The sequence below is a fragment of the Mytilus californianus genome, unplaced genomic scaffold (genome assembly GCF_021869535.1).
Source record: "Mytilus californianus isolate M0D057914Y unplaced genomic scaffold, xbMytCali1.0.p SCAF_13, whole genome shotgun sequence".
Taxonomy (NCBI): domain Eukaryota; kingdom Metazoa; phylum Mollusca; class Bivalvia; order Mytilida; family Mytilidae; genus Mytilus; species Mytilus californianus.
Window position 1 is genome coordinate 11,027,466 of NW_026262615.1, and position 6,107 is coordinate 11,033,572.

The 6,107-nt window shown below is 33.2% G+C and overlaps 1 pseudogene; it reads left to right on the top strand.

Moving 5' to 3' along the window:
- The first annotated feature begins 1,778 nt into the window (after nucleotides 1–1,778).
- On the top strand, nucleotides 1,779–3,766 carry LOC127723852 (uncharacterized; annotated as a pseudogene).
- Nucleotides 3,767–6,107: the final 2,341 nt, after the last annotated feature.

The window sequence follows — 6,107 nt, forward strand, 5'->3', positions numbered from 1 at the left end:
ACGATAAAGCATCGCATCGTTTTCATGCATGTAGAAATTGACGTTATAAAAATAACTTATAAATGTCTGTTTCATACAAAATTACGTTTTTTCAAAAAATTATTGTGGGGACATTTCTGGTAAGATTTTAATGTACTTGGAACCACTAGAAGCAGAACTGTCACAGTTATATTTGTTCATTTGGTTAGATTTTTGTTGTAGAATGTTTTCAATTTTTGGTAATATAACCAGTACTGTTTTTGTTCAGAAATTTCTTATGTATTTCAACGAAATTAAATTGTAAAAAACTGTGATACATGTTCATAGCATAAGAAAACAAAAATAATGGACGACAAAACTATGACAAATTAAACTAGTATACTTTAGAAGATTCTGCGTCTTTTAACTCCCTATTTGTGAAAATCCAACATAAAATGCCTTCAAAATATTTGTTGGAAAAAGTGGGGTTTTATATGAAATTTGTAAAAACAAAACTTTTGGTCATGCACTGTTTATATAATGTTGAACTCTCGGGAAACCATACAACTTTAATCTGATTACATCGGGCCTATGTCTACCTCGTTACATACATATAGGACAAAACTAGTATATTAATTCTGATAAGTTAAGAAAAAAATGCCGATAATCTTTCACGGAAACAGCCTTATCCGGTCCGACATGAACATTTTCAAATTATCTGGGAACCGTCACCTGTCCGTGTCGCGTGTCGTCTGCTTTAATAAAATAACAAATGTTTCTTCTCCTGAATCCTGTTCTTTTCTAAGTAACATATTTCTCGATCTTAGTATAGTTTTGGCTTCCAAGAATACATTGTCTTGCTCAGGTATGTATAAATTTCCTAATACGTTCTAAATATAGAACTATTTTTACGTCCACGATCTATTTTTACATTTTATACAAAGCGAAAGTACTATCTATTTTAGTAAAAATGTATTTTAATTTCGTTTAGTAGCATAACATCTGTCATAAAAATAATTGTATACAAATCCTAAGTTTTACTAAACTAAGGTAAATGGCCGAAAAACTATTTCTGGTGGTTTATAACGAAATTTGTGCTGTATTGCAAAACTTTGACACACACGGCACGCAAAAAAAAAAAAAAAAAAATTAGTCAAAAGTTATTCATATCATTGTACCATTGCATTTTGGACAATTTAAAAAGAAACAACAACACAAATATACAATATTAAAGAGAGACAAAAACGTTGTGCGTGCTCAAGGTTGATTTTGTACTGTTTCCGTGCAATTTATGCTCATATCTATTCAGAAATTTAGAAATGTTTTGCGTGTAATTTCTGTTCAATGACATATCTATTTAAAAATTGAAAGAAAGAGGGAAACATTTGCAAAATACATGTGTACATGTATTTGGAAAACTAATAACTATCAAGATAAAACCTTTTAAACCTCCTTTTTCATATCCCGACAACTTTAAAATTAGTACTCGGGCAATAAAATTCCCGATCTTTGCATCCGTGGGTTTTGCATTTTCGCGTCCGTCCATCCGTCTGCGTGATTAAGGTAAAAATTTTAAAAGATGTTAACTGTGATATTGGGATAATAAATACTAAACCAAAATTTCATCTTAAAAAAACCCGTTTATTTAGAAATTTGAACTACTAAAATTTAAATATTAATTATTTGAGATTTTGGTCTACATACGGTATCACAATTCACCGGTGAACTATTATGGCGCAAAGCGCGACAACCAGTCGTGTGGAAATAATCTCTTGATTCAGTTTGTCTTGCATTCCATTCCTTTTTAATGTTATAGTAAATTCCTGAAATGGACTGGTTCAATAACATAGGATGCGAAGAACTAGAAAATGAAGCAGTTGCCTATTCTGAACAATATATAGGGTCAATACCAAAGGTTTTGGCGTCAAGCAGTAATGAACTGAATGTGTCTGATAACGGCGATTCCGATATTGAAAATGACGAATCTGATATTGAAAATACATGTGACACAATCCAAGCTAGGGCCCGGGAATTTTATCCCACTTCCGTCACTCAAGATCAATCGGAAAATACATGTACTCTTAATCAAAATGGTGAATTAGAGGATCCTTCCCGACTTCGAATAAATGCTCTATTTGCTAACGACTGTAATTGCACAAAAAAATGTTTTACAAAGCTTTCAACATTCAGAGAACAAGCCTATGATGTATCGTTATTTGTCCGTGAATTTACAAAAGCAGAGCGTCACATATACTTGCTTTCAAAATTAGAAAACTTAGAAATAACAGACTCGGTTTTCAGAGGCGGAAAGAGAGAACAAAAACGATACCAATATTCTTTGCAAGGAGTTGAGATATGCGAGGTTACATAGAGAAATGTTTATAACATTGGGAGGAGCGAATTTAAAAGTTTAAAACAGCACTTAAATGAAAATGGCGTGACCCCTCGATCACTTGGTCTTAGTGGAAGAAAATCGAATCACGGACATTCATTTGAAATGATTGAAAATACGATAAAATTTATCAAGCGGTATGCTGATGAATTTGGTCTCCCTCTTCCGGCTGCGCCTCGGGCAACCGACAATACCCCTCCCATTCTTCTACCTTGAGAGCAAGAAATATGTACACTCTAAATATGTTGATTCATGCGTTAACTCAGAACAACAATATGTTCAACTAACCGGTTTTAAGGAAGTTTGGAATGCATGTGTCTCTCATATTCAATTTATGAAACCAAAGACGGATCTGTGTAAAACGTGCTTTCAGTTGAGGAAATTTCCGGATCTATTTCGGAAGACGCGAAATTAGTGACAACTGAAAAATTAATTGACCATATACAGTCTGCGCGAACGGAGCGTGAATATTATAAATTATGTACACAAAGATCACGCGATGAATTAAAGTTGGCTGAGTCTCCAATAGGAAAATATAACACTCCATGTTCAAAACATTTTGAAAATGTTCATTATACTTTTGACTTTTCACAATATGTAAACTTGCCACATTCGTCTCAACAGGTTGGAGCTCTATACTTTTTAACACCTCGAAAGGTTAAAATATTTGGAGTTTGCGATGAAAACTTTCCAATGCAAACGAATTATTTGATTGATGAGCAACAAACAATCGGGGAAAATCGAAGTCGGACACATGGACCCAATGCTGTTTTAAGCATGCTGCATCATTATCTGCATGGTAATACTTACGGTGAAAAGGCGTGTCATTTTCATGCTGATAATTCCGTGGGACAAAACAAAAATAAAACTACTTTGAATTATCTGTTGTGGAGGTGCGCAAAGTGTTTACACAAAACTATTAATTTACATTTTATGATTGCTGGACACACAAAATGTTTATGTGACGCATGTTTTGGCATGTTGAAAAAGAAATCTAGAAAGTCGGACGTAAACACTGTATCACAACTGGTTAAAATTGTTGACTATTCTGCCAAATGCAACAGGTCAGAAGTTTATAATGAAAATGACGATGACGAAAACAGTTTAAAGTGGTACAGATGGGATCATTTCTTCACTAAATATTTTAAACCACTCAGAGGTATAGGAAAATTCCATCACTTCAGATTTACCAGTGACGAAATAAGAGTCGTATTTGCGAGAGAAACTCTTGATCAACCGGAGAAAAGGCTAGTCCTCCTAAATGAAAGCGCAAACCTACCGGAGTTGCTCGCGACACTTCCAGAAGTTATTCAGCCAGCGGGGCTGACAGAGGAGAGAAGGCGTTATCTGTACAATGAAGTCCGTCCTTTTGTTCAGTTTAATTTCCGTGACCAATTTTTGTCCTCGTGCTTCTGAGGAGTAACATTTTACATGTACTGGTTAAAGTTGGATTGAAAACTTGAGAATATTTTATGTTTTCATTGTAACAATCTTATAAATTAAATTAAATATTGTATACAAATGCATGTTTTCATGTCTCTCTTTATTACGAGAAAATGACCAATACAGAATAAAATTAATGCAGGATAAAGTTAATTTCACGACCTTGTCGTGAGATTCTGAGGTTAAATATATTTATCCGTAAAAACTTTGAAATGGCGAAACTTTTGAAAGAAGAAAGCTAGAGTAAAACGTTTTTTTTTGTATTCAAATTGTATGACTTTTAGCAAAATGAATATGAACAAAACTCAAATTGAGATTTTTTTTTGCATAAGGTCGATTTCTATCCGACGCGGCTCATATGTAGACTTGTTTATATAGGTTATAATTATTGACTGGAATTATCTCAACTCCAACATTTTCAAAACGAATACGATCGGACGGGATGGAAAGGCAGTATTTAGAGAGATAACTGAAGGGTTACTCTGTGCCAATGATATATCGATTTCAGGAACCGTTCTCACATTTAAAAAACTGTTTACTTTTGCAATGCAACATATAATTCAGATGATGTTTTGTATGTGACGGGTGTTACACGTGTAAAATTAGTTTATACTTCTTGGTAAACTGCTTTTATTAACCTATAATGTCTGTTTGCGTTATTCACCCAATGTTGTCAATACAACGGAGCTATACGCAACTAGAATACATGTAGGACGTTAACTAAGCTATAAAACCAGGTTTAACACGCAATGTTTTTTTCAGAAAATATGTGTGCCAAGTCAGAATATGACAATTGTTTTTCACTCGTTCCGTTGGTTATTAATGTTTAGATTTGTCAATAATTAGGAACTTCGCCTTTTGCATCAAACTTAGAGTTCGGTATTTTTGCCATACTTGTTACCCACATTTTTAAGTTATAGCTGCTTAATATAAAGATGTCATTATAATTATCTGTTTTTGATGTACGTCCTTTCGTCCTTTTGTGGTCTTTCATCTCAACAAATCTTTAGACAGATGACCGTAAGGAAAATTCAGATAAAGAGAAATATAAATAATACCAAGAAAGCACTGATCACATTGTCAAAAACAACAGCAGCTATTTGATTTGAATCATTTGTCAATCAATATTAATTATCCTTCACAAGCATTTTCTCGAATTCATATCTATGTTTTAGTGTTTTATTCTGGTGCTTATAAAAGGCAACAGTAGTATACCGCTGTTCAATAGTCGTAAATCGATTTAAATAAAACAGAAACACTAAAGTGCAACAAAACAAAAAACAAAAAACAAAAAAACAAACGACAACATACATAGAAACGGACTATGTGATAACAATTGCCATATTCCTGATTGGGTAAAAGACATTGTAAGAAAAACATAGTGGGTTGAACCTGGTTTTATGGCTAGCCAAACCTCCCGCCTATTTTCTTGGACTTTTGGCTTTGAAATCGGCCGAGGAAAACAAAAAATAATAATAAATATAATAAACAGACGAAATACAGTAAGGTCTTTCCATTAAGAAAGGAAAGACCTTGATAATATCATAGTCAATTTTAACATGTAAACCACAGAATAACAACGAACACCTAAAATTAATTTACGACAGAACACAAATACAGCACAATGGAATAATGAACTGTCCGTCACACGAATGTAACAACGCCACAATAATTGACGTCACAGGTAAATTTCTAAAAATAGAATACACAATTGGGATTTAGTTTGTAATGCTGTTATTTGATGTATTTTCTAACCATTACAAGAATATTGATATAGAATTGTGTTAGTAATGATGTAATTAGTTGTATTTTATAACCATGCAGGTTTTTCTTCTAAATCAAGAGTAAAATTAAAGAATCTTGCAAGATGCTTTTTCTTTTTGTCTTTTAGAAGGTTTTGAAAGAATTCTGCTTCATACGAGTATACATACAAATCGGCAAGTAGGGGTGCACAATTAGTACCCATTGGAATACCGACTGACTGTTGAAATATCAATCCGCCAAACTCAACAAATATATTGTCGATCAAAAAGTCCAGCATTTGATAGTATCATCTTCAGTGTATTTTCTGGTAGAATCAGTATGGTTCTCCATAAAGTAAGAATAATTATTACCCAAAACAAGAAATCTACGATGCCTATTTTTATAGAATAAAAACTCTTTTTAATGAGATGGTGAAGTCGATCTTTCAGCATGGGGAATAGTAGTATAAAGCGTAGACTAATCACAAGTTTTAATGTTGCTGCAGAATTGCAGATTGTAATCTAAGATTTAGCAGTAGATCGTTAGAATTTTTAAGAATTCACATCTGATT